The sequence below is a fragment of the Choristoneura fumiferana genome, chromosome 16, assembly GCF_025370935.1.
Source record: "Choristoneura fumiferana chromosome 16, NRCan_CFum_1, whole genome shotgun sequence".
Lineage (NCBI taxonomy): Eukaryota > Metazoa > Arthropoda > Insecta > Lepidoptera > Tortricidae > Choristoneura > Choristoneura fumiferana.
Window position 1 is genome coordinate 7,213,181 of NC_133487.1, and position 18,092 is coordinate 7,231,272.

Below are 18,092 nucleotides of genomic sequence, written 5' to 3' on the forward strand. Positions count from 1 at the left end.
CGTCTTCAAAATAATACTTACAAAATCGAATCAGAAGGATCACTAATAGAAAAAACATCGATAATTGATAAGAAAACTTTGTACATGTCTATTTTTTTATCCCCCTTTTCGATGCCAGATCATGACTTTTAATAACAAGTCTATGTAGGATTTCACTGGTTCTCAAGGAAATATTTAAGACAAAAAAATCAAATACCAACGACACTTTTAACTATCTATCCTAAAATTTATAGCAATCAATTTATTCCGTCATAATTATTACGGTGCTGTTAATTGTGTTTTATCAATTAGGCGTATTTTATGTTCGTCGCTGTAAGTGTTCAATGGCATACAGAATGTTGAGTAGACGAAAAAACATTTTACGGTTATTAAACCCCGCGATTGACAACCGGGAAGGCATTCGTGTCGTTCCCATATTTTTATTGCGTGTAAACCCGTCGGCGGGTTTTTATATCATCTCTTTAAGTGACATAAATTCTAATACAAAGTCCATTTGTGTATCTCGGACGTCTTAAAAGGTATGGGGATAATCGTTTTTCTGCTTTTTACAAGGAACTCATTTCAATTATCGAACGATTTGATGGGTATAAAACTGTATGGTATGTGTCGTGTAGCGGCGCCCAGCAGCGGCCGGTAGGACGCCGCGCTCTTTTACATTTTTAATTTTCGAACACGCTAATTTAATTATGGAACCTATTGCTTTTTTTCCATATCCCGCGCAGCTGTATCCTGCCAGCGATCATAATTTTCATACGTAACGGTAACTTTGTTGTCTATTGTTGGTTGGCATTAATTAAGTAAGCATTTAAGTCTTACTTTTTTGTTCCGAAATTAATTTTAATAAACTCGAGACTTTTTGCACTGTTCAGTTGACCTGAATAAAAGCAACTGAAAAAAAAGGCAACATTAATTTGTAACAAGATAACTTTATCTAATAGACTGATAGTAAGAAACAGTTATTATCTCGATATTTAATCTGTGAATGGAGTTTAAATACGTGTATTATTTTAATCCGTGTAGGTGTATCGGAGTTGATGCGATACGGGACTCTGAGATTAATATTAAATGAGTGGGAAAAGGACTTTGATGTCACACGACAAATGGACTGGCCTGAGTGACTGTTGCAGGTGGACATATAAAACTATAGAGTAGGGAATAGAGAAAGAAAACATTATTTTCATAATAATTCTATCCATCAAGACACAAGATGCATTTCTTCATGATATTTTTCAACAACTCCTTTTTTACCCGAATACCCGAATAAGGGTTATGTTTTTGATTAGTATGGATGGGCTTTATCTTTAAATCTCTTTTGGCGGTTTGAAATAGCACAATCAAACAATATGATTCCTGGGCAGAAGCATATCTTAGTTTAGTACTTACATAAATAATTTTACTTATCTATAACATTGATTTTATCGAATTACGTAAATGCCTACTTACACTGGTTAACTGTACCTACATATAAAATTTAACATTTTAACTTAAAAATTGCTACAACATTCTGGCCTTCCAAAAGCCTAAGCACTGTCTCATAAATAAATGACATTTTAATTCGTTGTAACTAAATTGACGCTTGTATGAAAGTTTTTAGCAGCAGTTAGAAGCAGAAATTAAATATTTTTATAGTTAAAAATTTATTGTTCTCAATGGTTTGATTTCTTTTGTGGCTCTATGGTTCGCGCTGTGCGTCCGCCCGAAGGCTCAAAGAAGAATAATGTCAACCGGCCAGCGTCACTGATACATTCCCAAATATCTATTATTTTATTTAACAAACATTAGGTATTGTACCTCGATACGTATTAGTTATAACGAGGTACCGTTAGGTGTCTGTGTGTTCACAGATGATTTATTCTAACGATTTATTAGGTATATTGTCCGAGTTGTACGTAATTTATGGTCGAAGCTAGTCAAGTTGCTGAATTTATTTTAAAGTGCCAGTAACATTTTAATTGTATTGGATCCGCCTGCTGGATGCTTAAAATTTTACGCGAATGTATGTTGCTTTACTTATAGTTTATATTATTATATATTTATATTAATTATTTGTTTGCCAAAAGTCAAATACAAAAATACTTAATATGAAACCGTATTAGGTTTACAATAAACAAAGATACCTAGAATGGCAGTCTTTATTGATATGTGATTACCTTTACCGATATTTACTCATAATTTGTATAGTTTCGATATTGAGTCTACCCGTGATTATGATGCATGGAACCTGCGTTGAAATATCGGGAGCACACTAAAGGTTAGTCATACACTTTTTATGTGGTAGATCTTCACTGGAACCACTTGCTGGCTGCAGTACGAATGGGCCGGCTCGACCGGGCTAGTACAGTCACCAGCATCAATATCTGACACAACAAGCGTGCATAAATATCTGATACGACTCTATTTCTAGGGCCGGAAGGACGTGTCAGATATTTTTGCACTCTCCGCTGTGGCAGATATTAATGCAGGTGACTGTACCACACTCCCACAGAATACCGGCGTGAAATAGTAGTTTTGCTACTGTGTTTCGTCCGGTGAGTGTTAGATCCGGAGGCCTAACTCCCCCCCCCTCTCCCTCTCCTCTTTAGTCTGGCAACGCACCCGCAATCCTAATAATGCTGTAGGTGTCCATGGGAGGTGGTGATCACCTACCATCAGGTGACCCGCATGCTCGTTTTCCAGCTATTTAATAATAAAAAAAACCACTGCGTACGTTTACCCCACATGACTCTATCATCTACCTACATATACTATCTGGTCTACATTCCGTAACAAATATATTATTTTTTAATACCTAGAATGTGTAGGTATTTATGCACCTATTGATAAGATCTATGTATTATCAAAGCACAAATTTCTTTGTATTTTAACAATTAGTACCTGGGCGACCGAGCTTTGCTCGGGCTACAATTCGGTAACAATCGTTTTCCCAGAGATAAGACCAAGCTAGATCGATTTTTCATCCCCGAAAACCCCTACATACCAAATTTCATCGAAATCGTTGGAGCCGTTTTCGAGATCCCCGAAATAAGGGGTTAGGTATAGATAGATAGCAGCGTTATGATCAGTGATTTACGGTTATATATATATAAATAACAGGGAAAAACGAGCCTGATGGGAAGCAGTCACCGTCGCCCACCTGGACACCTGCCAACACGACGGGTGTCACAGGTGCGTTGCCGGTCCTTTGAGAGACTGATAGGCATGTTAAACATATCTCGTCAGAATATTCATCATTATCTGGTTGGCCCGGGTATGCCCGTGACCATGATGCATTTAGCTGAGGCCTTATGTCTATCGCACTTGGAATCACGATCGTTTTCACTTCTTTCTGTCACACGGTATAGGATAGGGTAGAAAAAGAGACGGTAAATGCGATCACAAGCGTCAGAGCATTAGGCAATACGGTCACAGATTTGAGATAAACATTGATCTCATCAAAGGCGCAATGCGCCGTAGAAAACATAATATCAACGTCACTTCCATCGTGAACACGAGAATGAACCAAAAAGTGTGTCCCGAAAATCACAATAAAAAAACCGGCCAAGTGAGAGTCGGACTCGCGCACGAAGGGTTCTGTACCATTATCTATACAACATTAGACATAAGCAAAAAAAACACGTTTGTTGTATGGGAGCCCCCCATTAAATATTTATTTTATTTTAATTTAATTATTAATATTTCAAGCGGTATTGCCGTTATTAATATCGAGCAAAAACGGCAAAAAATCAAGTTTGTTGTATGGGAGCCCCCCTTAGATATTTATTTAAAGAAAGAAAGAATTTATTCACAACACAACAATATTATTAAGTACTTAATTCTGTTTTTAGTGTTGTTATAGCGGCCACAGTTATACATAGTCTGTGAAAATTTCAACTGTCTAGCTATCACGGTTCCTGAGATACAGCCTGGTGACAGACGGACGGACGGGCGGACAGCGAAGTCTTAGTAATAGATTTTCCGTTTTTACCCTTTGGGTACGGAACCCTAAAAAAGATGCCAATAAAAATAAATCACACCCAATATATCACAATATCACACATCTTCTCATTTCAAGATAGTTTTCTATTCACGCGACTGTCATCAAATGACGGATGGTGTTAGTCATTTTATAACAAGGTAACTGAGCCGATTCATCAACGCGTGTCAATTATTATTCTGGTAGCAAAGCTTGGCGATGTTCGATTTAATTAAAATTTATTTGACAAAGCCAGCGGTCAAACTGCTATTGGAACTGGAGTAAAAGTGGCTGCGCATTCGAATTGAAAGCTACACCTGCGAGTGACAAATCAACTTATGAAAACAAACCTTTGCAAATAGAAAACGTACGCAAATAGAAACGTAAGAATTAAAATCAGTGCTTATTGTGTTTAAATTATATTTTTGTTTGTTTTAAAATACGAAATGTTAAACAAAACATACTTCAATATACATTCAGACTGAGGGCTAGGAAAGTTAATTTTCTATTTAAAAAATATTTATACTTATTTAGGGAGCCGTGGTGGTGGACTAGCGGTTTGGCCTATGCTATGCCCTATCTATGGCCTCTCAAGCAGAGGATCTTGGGTTCAAATCCCGGCTCGCACCTGTGTTTTTCGAAATTCATGCGCGAGATTACATTTGAAATTCACCACGAGCTTTACGGTGAAGGAACATCGTGAGGAAACCTGCACAAATCAGCAAAGCAATTCAATGGAGTGTGTGAAGTTCCCAATCCGTAATAGGCTCGCGTGGGAACTACGGCCCAAGCCTGTGCCCAGCAGTGGGACGTATATAGGCTGGGATGATGATGACGATTTAGGCTTTCGGGAAATTGATTTCGCAAGATCAATAATAGGTAAATACAAATATATTACATGATTCACCGTCCGTTAACCCGCCAGAAGCGTAACTAAAAGAAAACCATAATCATAACATCAATAAACATTTGATGACCAATCGTAGAACAAACAAACATTCTGCTACTTAAATATTGCAAATAGTAATCAGTAATCACCTCGTAAAATATGATAGCCTTTGCGCATCTAGATATATAATATACCACAGCCATCGTAAACTCGGATCAGTTAACCACACTATACTTTTAATAACGACTCGCTTGCTTTAAGCCGAGTTTAGACTTGCAAGAAAAATCTTGCAAGTTGCATTACATTGCGGCGCTCGATTGACCACTACAAACTCGTTGGCTTTACGGCCTCGCAATGTGCAACTTGCACAATTTTTCTTGCAAGTCTAAACTCGGCTTAATAATTTAACATAAAAAAAACATATTTAATAAAACAAGTGCGTGTATTCAAATGAAAATACCTATGTGTTACTCGTAGGTAAAAAGATAAACACCGCACTATCATGAAAATCAAGTTTACCACGGTGGTAATAGGATTTAGAAAAAAAGGTCTTGGGAAGTCACGGCTAAACTACGTAATAAAAGCACGATCAAATCTTTATTATGGTAATGAATTTGCCAATTTCTTAGTTGTTTTGTTTCATGGGCAGCTAGCTGTTGCCTGCGGCTTTGTCCGCGAACAATTATTATTCATTTATCTCTATCCCAACCAATTTCCAGTATAGAATCCATCTTTTATCCATTCTCGACACTTAAACTATCTTCATACCAAATTTCATCTATATATCGGTGCAGAAATAATTGCGTAAATCTTTATTTCTCGAGGTGACCCGGGTCTATTGTAGCTGGGGGGATATTGTATCTGAGCCGTCTGATGGCGTCCTAATGACGCCATGTTCGCCATGTTCATGTGTGTTGTGTGAAGACAGTCTTCTGGCGAACACAACGTAAAATGGCCCAGAAGAACATGGCATCGTAAGGACGCCATCAGACGGCTCAGATACAATATCCCCCCAGCTACAATAGCCCTCACCTTATCTACCAAAATTTATCACGATCACAAACACAACAAACGTATTCACATTTATATTTACAATATTAGTTAGAGTTAGTAAAAATCAATAGACGTGTGTATCCTCACAACTGGGTATATCAACTGCCTGCCTGCCTGCCTACATCGTAACCATGTCATCTAGCTAAATCATTTCATACTTCCCAATGTTTATTACCGTGAAAACTTCTCGGTTCGTTAATCCTAATTAACAAGCGAGCAATTACAACCCTGGTTGTTGAAATTGATTTACTTAACGCGAACAATGTTATTTAAACGTCATAATTTTAAAGTACGGTGCAAAAGAACCACGATATTTAAACACTTGAGGAAGAGGTTACACAATTTTAACAAAACACTCATCAAGTACTCACAAAACGTCGAACTCGAATTATTTTAATATAATTTAACAAATATGAAATATAAACACTACCTATATACATGATTCACAATCCACCACGTTGTTAAAATGGTGTTAATTTTTCACGTTTACTGTTCTTTAAGAAGTTTAATTCACATTTAAGCATTATATTTCTACTGTTCCACTAATTAAAAATTTCCAACATGGATTCAACTTTGTATATTTAAATTAATTGTTTTCACTCGGTTTGCAATTAACATTTTCATGAGCGTTAACGTCCCTGACCCGGCCTTCTCAAGTTTCCACTTTATCTAGATTTTTGATCTAAGCTAGCCGTATCGCTACCATCGCCTAGGTTTTACGTAACCACTCAAGTTCACGCTGATCCTAATCTTGGACGAAAGATCTTATCGCGGTGCTGTAGACTTTCTGGATTTAATTCGGTTGTTATTGCGGGTGTTTAATATAATTATCGGGCGGACTTGGCATTTCAATTTGCAGAAGCACGTGGTTTGAAGCCGTAATGATATTTTTTACTTATTGTTATTTTTAGTTTGATCGTTTTTCCGTTCGTTTTGTGTGAAGGTGTTTATGCGTTCAGTAGCCTACTGTGATTATGGTCTTGCGTTTAGTGACGTCGAATTGTGTAAATTTATTGAGTATATTTTGTCGGTCGCTATTTATTCCTATATTATTGTTCAGAAATTTGATATGGATTAATGATTAAGTGACAAGTATCGGAAATAGTGTCTTTTGCTTATCAGGGAACTCTTTCAAATTTGATTTCTTGCCCAGACCACCCATTACCTACTTAGCGGTTTGTTAATATCTATACTATAACCATGCAAAACTAAGCAAATTGTATAAAATAAGAACCGAAAACGTCTACATACAGTTACCAGTTCCTCCTAATGAATATGCACTAGTAATTTAAGCGCAAGTGATGGTGCAAATTTTGCTCACACGACTAAATGCTCTCCCTTGAGCAATCAGAACTCGGCATTTTCTAGTGTATTTAAATAATTATCAGTGAACATGTTAACATTAAGTATGGTTAAGTGTTACAAAACGAGTAAAGGAAAAATGGTTTGTATCTCAATCGGAGGACTAGTAACCAATTAGCGAGCGCAATTTAAATGTAAGGCAAAACGGCGCCAAGTAATGCAAGCGAAAAAGTCGCCTCGAAAGTTTAGTGCGATTTTTGGAAATTTGACGATGAATGTATTTTATACGATGATGTTGTTGCATGTTATAATTATACCTATATTCACGTTAGTTATGACAAGCAATTATAATTATTGATTACTAGCTTTGCACGCAACTTTATCTTCGAAAAATTCGTTTATCACTATCCCGCGGTAGCTATGCAATTTTCGGGAAGAAACTATCCTATGTCCCAGAGTCTAAACTATCTAACTAGAGATACCAAATTTCATTTAAATCGGTTCAAGATTTGACCTGTTACTAAGACGGCATGTTTACCTTTTGAGTGTACCTACCTATTCGTACTGTAAAGTTCATTAATATTCAGTATTAACATGTAACATTTGTACTTAACTTTGTTCGTATTAATAGAACGAGGCCTGTACGGATGTTTTAAAATCTAAAACATCTCTGTCTCGCCCTAGCTCTAGCTCATGGTAGCGACAAGCAATCGGCATAATCTTCGATAAGCAAAAGTGTCGCTTGCAATGATAATAAACCTTCATATTTATGCAGTGGACAAACTATTAAAATATGCAGTAGTAAGCTTAACCAAGTTACAACGAGTAATAATGCAGATATTATCTTATCTTGTATCCGATTCCTTATCTGACGCAAAAATCACAAAAAAGTTGTAATATTTTTATCGTGTAATTTTTAATTGGCGAAACAAATTAGCATTGGATTTTATACGGCTGGAAGAGCTTTGTACTTCTTATCGGTATTTAATTGGTCGACATTTATATGGTTGTAGACATTTAATAAGATCACTGAACTAACGTAAGGTTTTTAATTATTATTGTCTTTTACTACCGGTGTCTGATAATGAAGGTAAAAATATTATTTTAGTATTTTTTAGGGTTTCGTACCTCAAAAGAAATAACCTAACCTAACCAAAAAAAAGACGGAAAACCCCCGACATTGTCACTTCAAAGTTCAATATCTTAAAAACGGCTGAACCGATTTTTATAAAACATGTCTAAGAACCATCGCTAGAAAACTTGCTTTCAAATAAAAAACCGCATTAAAATTGGTTCACCCGTTTAAGAGCTACGGTGCCACAGACAGACACGCAGACACTTTTTGCGTCGGGGGTCAAAAATAAAATCTTGTATGATCACTTTATTGTTCGTCCGTCGATCTGTCGGACTACCAAAACTTTATTGCTCAAAAAAGTAATATGTTTTGGAGTTCTCTCAATCAAAATTACACAACAATTTTTATTACAATGACGTTTTCAAGTTTCCCATAGGCAGACATTTGAAATTTGGCAGGAAGTAAAACTTTACAATACAAGTAAAATACAATCATACTAGGAAAAAGTCGGAAAATTGCCGTTAATCCGCAAAAAAGCCTTGTTTTTTCATAGAATATAAGTAGTTACAAATTTGATATTTGCTGACTTTAAAATTTTCCCCAGAGCGCGAGTACGACATTCATGGCCGGATTTTTGTTCCAAAACATTAAATGATCTTTAGAGTCACTACTTCGTGTAGCTTGTTAAACAACGTTGTAGATTAGTTCCCACATGTCCCAATTGCACTCACAGCTACACCCACCGCGGAACATTCAATTAAGGTAGTCGCAAGCACACCCGATTCAAATTAATGTTAAAGAGTCAGTGGCAAATAGGTACGCCCAGCCTCTCGGTTACCGCTTTCTGATTTACACGCGTTTCGTAATACACTTTCAGTTTCATGTTTATTAACTACAACCTATTATTTTTCCATTTAAAAGGTGATGATTTGTGCTTCTATTATGACAGTTATTGCGGCGATATTTAAAAGATTACTAGTCGTGCTCTAGGTTGCCGGCTTTAGACTGTAATTAACACCAAATTGATTTTGTAGAGTGGTTCCTTACATTAAGAATCTTCACACCGTTTGAGTTTGACTAAATCCTTTTAGAAAATAGCTATAGCCCGCGACTTTGTCTGCGCAAAGATAAAACTCATGGTCAACTCCCGTTCTCTATCCTACGGAAAATTCCGGCAATTCATTCTTACAGCACCTCTATAACATACATCTATCTGCCAAGTTACAAGTCTGTATAACAGCTGCATCGTTTAAGTACCTAAGTTAGTTAAAAATACGAATAATCTTTTATAATATGTATTATCCCAAGGGAATTCCAAAAAAATCTATTCTAATTAAGTACAAAGTTGAAATCTCTGACCATCATAATATGGTTATGGAGGTACGAGTAAGACCATCTTGAAATAAATGTACCTTAAAATTTGTCAGGTTACAATTGTATATCTATATGAGTATATATAGACAAGATACAATTATCTACACTTGCGTAAATAAGTACTCGTGTTTCAAAATATCACACTTTGTAGCTGGATTGCATGGATGAAGCAGTTCTGAGCATTTAATTTGCAGCTTTGAGTACGCGTTTCACAGAAGCCACCGTGGCGTGTGCTCCGCGAGAGAGTGCTACAAATCAACCCGAAACATGTCCAACTAAACTAGATTTTGGACGTGATTTATCCGGTTTTATTTCACGACGAAGCAGCTAATGAAATTATTCCTAAGTACTATAAATTACAAAGATGCTATTACATTCATCGATCACTCCAGTAAAGAGTTACATTTCATATCACCAACAAACATTATTAAAAACCGTGTTACCATTAAAACCGTATTAGTATCGCCCTGGGAGGCTGACGGCGCTACAAATGGCCGTTTTAATGAAGAAACATGAACCGCGATTGTGGTGGCATTAATAAAATAATATATTATTTTAATCACCACTATCACTGCGTCAGTTTGTCAGTGAAGCTATTCGTTTGCTATGATATTTATTAATAAAGTGAAGAGAACATGATTACTTTTAAACTTAAATAAAAAGAATAAACAATAAAAATTAATGCTGCACAAAAACTACCTGTTGTAACAACGTCAAAATATAAGTTTAAACAGTCAAAACAAACGAAGATCGAACTTGAATAGAATGATGCGGAAGTGAGCAATCGATATCGAAATCAATCTATAGTAATGATCGTGCGTCAAACAAATGATTATGAAATCGATATTAAGCTTCCCGATGTAAAAACGAAACATCGAACACAGACAGACAGTCACGTTTTGACAGACAACACTCATTAGCATTGTTTAGTTTAATTTTAATGAACTTTTTTTGGGAGATGCCAAACGGTATGTTGCACAATCTCCAATAGCTATTTGTTTTCGTTTTTTGTGGTCTACAGTTAAAGTAAATGGGCAGCTACGGTCCGCTATAATACATCCGATCAATGTGTCAAATTAAAATAAACTAGTGATATTTAAATAAAGTTCTATCCCATTCATAAAAGAAGAGACATGATATGGCAGTTCAAAATGAGAAATGGCTTCTTAAAAGGATAACTAAAATGCGACGTACAGGTTAACACGATTTAACTAAATAAGATGTCGCTTGTGATGACTTTCACAATAAATCTCTTTTATTCGCTTCGCAAAATGACAGCGTTTACGGCTTCGGAAGCCATTTAAAGAAATCGTTTGGAATATAATGAACATATCTCTGGGCTTACAATAAAACATTTTGAAAGGTTTCCAATGTGCGTACCTACGGGCGATGTTATATTTCAACTTTATTGCATAACGCCACTTCTTAACAAATGCGTCGGATGTTACGGGTGGTCATTGGTGGTATAAAAAGATATGGAAAAGGTTAGGCGAAATTTACGTGACGTTTCCGTGGGAACAGTAACTTCAAACGTCAGCGGTTACCTCAACGAAGTAAAACAATTTGACGCGAAGGACAGTCGAACAATGAACGATATTGAAATATCTGAAGGCTCTTTCTCATAGCTTTCTTTAGTCCTCACACATTTACGTGACAATCGGCGTGTCGGTTTGTTCGTCTACTTACATTAGCGAACTGTCCGTGGCACAAATAGCAGCCGCCCCGACAATGGGGCTTGTCTTCCAGCGAGCCTCGGTTAAGACGGCCCTGTTAATGGAGCAGGGAATTAGCACCGGTGTAGCGAACCACTATTATCCTTTATGTCTTCATTTCACCCGCTTAAAGACTTTTGACGGCCTCCTCGATTCCGTTCAATACTTTATGGGTTCATCCCACCGAGCCTTAATAACCGCTTTCGTTTAATTTACGTACGCGCATACAATTGTCTTACATTGTTTATCTAGTGCGTTCCCGGCACTGTCATTTGATGTTTTATGATGAGGAGAAATTTAGTTTCCCTATTCATGTCCAAACTTGTGTTCGGACAAGTTTCTTTTGTCGAAGCGAAGTGTATATTCAAAAGTATTGTGGTGGGCGTGTGCACCATCATAACCCCGCGTCGTAAATCCGCGGCGAGGAGACTCTGCCGGCGCCGCCGCCGCTCACTAGTAGCATTAAATCTTCATTCGAATCCGTTCTTATCGTTTGTAAAAACTTTACTGCCACTTCAACTTTTCTGAATTGCAACTCTTGTCGCAATAGAAAGGAGTCTTCTTAAAAAACGATTTCGTTTATTTAGTCATTTTCTAGCAGGACATTCAGAAAAGCAAGTCTCGCGTTACATTCCTATTAGATCGTATTATTACGATAAAGGCACTTTAATGAATCTTGGTGGATCTGTTCATTGCGAACATAACTCATGAAGCTGGCTTTATACTAGTATGACGTCGTCATGTTACCTAATGATATAGTCCACAAATGTAGCATCCCTTATCCAAATTGAATCTTAATTGACGCAGCTATGAATTCATAAAACAATTTTAATTGTTCATGTTTTGCATAAAACGCATTGAAAATAAATTGTTGTTGAGAGTGGACAGTGGAATGACGTGGGTGGAGGGGAGCCTCCGGAGCGCACGCCCGGTGCGCCGGCGCGCAACAAAATGTCACTTGGCAACTTGTTGAACAATATTTATTCAATAGCACACCGACTTGAAAAGACGGACACTCGAAACTCTTGTGCAGGAAATTGTTAATGACATTCAGTTCTTAGATACACAATGAACTGCGCAAGTGTACTATCGACGAGTATGTTAATATTTCCTCAATGGTCGCCCTCGCCGCGGCCCGCTAGCTGCAGTGATTAATTAAGTAAAATAAAAACTTTGACAAATTATGACAGTGCCAGTGGCGGCAAAGTAAAAAGTGATGGAACAAGAGGCAGAGAAAAAACTTGATACAGTTAAAGTGTGATTGATGGACTTGGCCTGTTCGCACACTTACCGAGGACCGGTGTGGTAATTGAATAATGATAACGAAATAATTTTGTATCAGGCAGTTGATGAGCATTTTTTGAGTCCTAGTTGTAACGTGGATATGTCGAGGCGGGTTTTCTCAAGCTTTTAGTTCTGTTGACGTTGGAAGTTGTGGGTTTGTGGTGAATCCATTAATTCCCCCTAGATCGACAGAGCGGAGCGGGTATGCGATATGCAAAACAATTGAGATTAGCAAAGAGCCCGCTCAGATCCTGACTTAAGCCCGAGGCACACAGCGGCTGTTGATATCTCAAAACGTACCAGTAGGTCTATAAACTTGGTCAAACGCGTATTTTTTCGTCGTCGAAAAAACTGTGCCATTAGATTGTTACTTTAAGTGAAGGCGCCTACGTAAATGCCGCTTACCACAGATACCACAGCTAACGTGATGTAAATTTTACTTGTTTGGCAATTACACAGTCGTGTTGTCCGTGCGTCTGTTTGTGTACATGCCGCTACATGCTAATTATGAGCAAAGTCTGCGACATTAGTGTTTGATGGATATCACATAATTACGTGGAAATTATTGCTAGGAATACCGCCGGTTTGCCGTTTTGTCACCAAATTAGTTTTAAGTATTATTGATTATAAATATGTATGTTAGTCTGTAAGGTATTTATTGTATGGGCCAAGTTGCCCGAAATAAATGAATTTATTATTATTAATACGTTTGTTTGTCAAAAATTAAAACGTCACTGTTTCGGATTTCGTCAAGAACTACTTAAGTTTAAATAAGTTTCGTTAAGTGTTTCAACACTTAATTAAGAGCTACTTAAAATTTATAAGTAAATTTGGACATAACAGGAAAGTAGATAAAGCGATCACGCCCCATCCTTCTCAAACTAAGCAAAATACTAGGCAACGGATAAACATACTTATATAGATATATACATACTTAAATACATATTAAACATCCAAAACCCGGGAACAAACATTCATATTATTCATACAAATATCTACCCCGGCCATGAATCGAACCCGAGACCACAAGCTTCGTAGTCAAGTTCTCTAAACACTTAGCCATCCGTCGTCAAATTTAGGAAAGCAAGAAAGAAGAAAAAAAAAAAGAAAACTTATCCAAAAAAAAAAAAATATTGAGATAATTCATAAGTACTAATTTTTATTGTTCTGTGTACAAAAAACTCGCCAAGTGCGTATTGTGCCACATCTGATGTAGGGTTTCCAACTAATATGCAGCAAATATTCAGTATTAAGTTTAGATCAACTACCTTTTAATAGTTATTTCGTAAAATCTACATAGGTATGACAGTTTTTAATATCTATCACTTCTTGCTGAGTTAGTGAGTGCGTTTTATACCCCCGACGCAAAAAAGCGGGTGTTTTAAATTTGACGCCAATGTCTGTCCGTCTGTGACATCGTAGCTCTAAAACGAATGGACAGATTTCAATGTGGTTTTTCACGTGAAACCGACTTTCCTTGCGGTGGTTTTTAGCTGTGTTTGGATATTATACGGTTCAGCCAATTTTGAGAACTTTGAAATGTCAATGTCGTTAAACTTTTCTAAGTTCGTTAGATAGTGTTAAGTGTACCGCAGCCTTAAATACAATCCGCGGCGGCGCTCAAAGGCAACGTATCTGAACGGCAGTGGCGCCACTGGGAGCTATTATCCTCCCGTTATTCTAAACGATCGATTCACTAGCTATAATAAAGGTACGCAAAATATATGTATACAACGTGTTTTTTTTATTTCGATAAATTCGTCAGATGGCTCAGTTCATTGGAATCCAGGTGGCAATTAACTTTTTGGCCAAATAATTTAATATTTATTTTTATTGGTTTTCAAAAAAACTTTGCGATGAATCCTTGGTTTGTTACATGATGGTTACAGAATATCAGCGCTGTGGCAGCAATGTTGCAGCATATCAGCATGTGCTGGCTGACTAAGCAGTCGGCGCCTTTTATGAGATATTTTTTTAATTTGAAAACACTGAAAAGGACTTTTAATAGAAATACATTGTCACCCGACTAATGGTTTATTATATGGTTTTTCAAAAGCTAAAACTTTAAGTATTGAATATAGTATAGTATTGTAAAACTCTTTATTAAGTATGAGTAGTAAATCGTCATTGTTAAAAAATGCTTAACAAATCCGTGAATACCTACCTATTGACATAGAACCTACCATTTTCGGGTGATTCCCCGTACTTCATTTCAACAATTTTATTAATTTAGGATTATTATTTGTCCAGTGGTTATCGTTTTTAACCATATCATTAATTAACCCCCGACGCAAAAAGAGGGGTGTTATATATAAGTTTGACCGCTAATGTGTGTCTATCTATGTGTCTGTCCGTGGTACCGTAGCTCTTAAACGGGTGGACCGATATTAATGTGTTTTTTATATTTAAAAGCAAGCTTTCTAGCGATGGTTCTTAGACATGTTTTATCAAAATCGGTTGCGCCGTTTTTGACATATTGAACTTTGAAGTGGCAAAGTTGGGGGTTTTTGAATAAAGGTATTAACACTAAGGACGAGATCGTAAAGCATAAACTGTATAAAGCATCCAAAATTTCTTGACGTCAGGAAAACGTCACGAAATCTTGTTGTAATTAATAAAACTGCTGAGCTGTCGGTTGGCCTCCAACAAGATGGAGCGACTGGTTAAGATTGCGGGATCGCCTTCGGGAAGCCTATGACCAGCAGTGGACGCCTTTTGGCTGACATGATGATTTTGGCTGACGAATTAATACACAATGTCGGCTAAGTATTAATATTATTCAACTCCTGATCACCGATTAGAATCATCGTGTATAAACTTATTTAACAAACGAACAGATATAAATCAACGATAACGCTACAGCAAATCACGTATGCCAGTTAAACGTTCAAAATTAGTTTTACCGAATTCAGTCGACTTTGCATTCGAAGCACACGCATGCGCCCCGAATTTGCTTAATCTGTCAGACCGCGGGTGACATTTTAATATTCCAAAAGCGTGCTTAACTACAAATTGATATCTGTACCAAACCGTCAATATGGTGTTATAGGAATACCAAGTCAACGCCATAGCTGCTTCTTCTTGAATACCAAATCAGGCTTTTGGGAATGATTGAGGCCCAAGTTTTTATCTGTCTTTTTGATAAGTGTGTTGATCGTACTTTGGTCTCAGATTTGTCGGAATAATTCCACAAATCATAAATGTGTGTGTGTGTGTGTGTGTGTGTGTGTGTGTGTGTGTGTGTGTAGATAGCTGGACGTCTGGAATAACATTGCACTTATACTACTTTTGATCCCATTATTCCGACGGAATCGGGATAAAATCTCGAAATTTCAACCGCAGGCCTTAGCTATGAAATTTGGCACCGTTATTTTAAATGTAATGTCGATGAAAACAACGAATTAATTTTTGGGAATTCCTATGGGAGTTATTAAAATTCGGATATTTCAATTCAACTGTCGGCTCTAATAGATTACGCATGCGAAGCCGCGGGTAAAGTCTAGCAGGTATAATAAATTAATCTCAAAACCATCCGATCGTTTACTTATTCTATCCGGTCAGTGGTCTAATGCCGCTTTCCTCGGTACCTATCTATCTGACCAACTTTGTTTAAATATCACCATCATCATCATCATCCCTGCCTATATACGTCCCAATGCTGGGCACAGGCCTCCTCTCAGAACAAGAGGGCTTTGCGGTGAAGGAAACATCGTAAGGAAACCTGCAAAAACCTGCGAAGCGATTCAATGGTGCATGTGAAGTTCCCAATCCGCACTGGGCCCGCGTTTAAATATCAATCTTGTTAAATTTTTACTACATCAAGATAAAACAAGAGCGTGTCAGACACGCCCAAAATAGGGTTCCGTAGCCATAACGAAAAAATTAAGTAATATTTTTCTAAGGATTTCGTATTTTATGCGGAATCTTCCAAGTTTAGGTATATTTTATACCTTACGCTGCTATTTACTCTTAAACTACTAATAATTCTCAAGCAAACTTAGCCGTTATAGTTTTCTTTGAAAGTTTGATATGACTTACTAGAGGGGGGGGACGACGCTCGATTTGCGCTTTAAAGTTGAATATTTCGCAAACTAATCACTGAATCGAATAGCAAACCCCTAATGGTTTTAAAAGACCTATCCAACGATACCCCACACTATAGGGTTGAATGAGAAAAAAAACACCCCCACTTTACGTCTATGGGAGGTAGGTAGGTATACCCAAAAAATTTTTTTTTTAATTTGTATTGTACCATTTTGTCGGAAGTGCAAAATTACAGCTTTCTAGCATTGATAGTCCCTGAGCAAAGCCGCGGACGGACGGACAGACATACAGACAGACAGACAGACATGGCGAAACTATAAAGGTTCCGTTTTTGCCATTTTGGCTCCGGAACCCTAAAAAAAGTAATCAGAATTATTACGTTATGGTTCCAAACGATTTTATAACTAGGCTGTTACCATGCCCACGGAAGCCGCCATACTTACCTACAGCACAGTTCACGTCACGTTACTATAAAGGAGCAATCAAATAAAATATCCAAATTGATCTCAACGACTCACAATATTGATTTCAAATATGGCAATTTACATGTATTTTAAGATATTTAGACACGATTTTTATTGTGTGTTGTTTTTTGTGTGCCACACATTTTATATACCTACGGCTTCATATTAGCATAAACGTCATTGACGACGTCAGGCATTCTTCGTGCTAGGTATTGGCCATAAAAAATAAAGAGCCTTCTTGATGTTCTTTATACGAAGCAAGACACTTGGAGTGGTCGCGCAAGACCACTAGTGTCTAGACACAGTTGTTGCAGATTTCAAGAGTTTAATTGTTTAATTAGCGCCAGATCTTTTATATTATACACTTGTTAGGAGATGTTCGTTTTAATAATATTTGTATTAACAGACAGCCTCTTAATTACGTAATATAAATTCCACCATTGCTTTTTAGCACTTCAATGTGAATGTTGTATTCAAGTAGCACATTAGTACGAATTTAAACAAGAAATACCTTAAAACCTACTCAAAAAGTCGAAACAAAATTGCAAAGTGACACTTAAACTGACATATATATACAATTTCTAAGCTCGTTATCGTTCATAATTTTTAATAATTACTCAATATTTCAAAGTCAAGGATATAATTTCGTTGACATATCGGAATAAAACAATAAAAAAACCTAATGAAAATTCCACAAAACCAGCTTATGTCGCCTACTAGTCTTGGCATTAGCATAAAAATATAGTAAATTATTATTTCGACAAATAGTTATTGGCTATATGGAAAAAGATACGAATCTGTGGAATTTGCAATAATACGTCAAAAATTATTAATTGTCCTACACCTTTTGTTACTCTTGTATGTTATTAGCAGCATATTTAAAATGCGAATATTTTTATTTGGGAGAAAGATATATTATATGGTAGTAGTGATTTGAGAAACT

General features: G+C 36.8%; 1 protein-coding gene across 2 annotated transcripts in view; it reads left to right on the forward strand.

Annotated features, from left to right (window-relative positions):
* ths (thisbe) overlaps window positions 1–18,092 on the forward strand; it is a 106,563-nt gene that overhangs the window by 25,801 nt on the left and 62,670 nt on the right. The gene's annotated exons all lie outside the window — the stretch shown is intronic.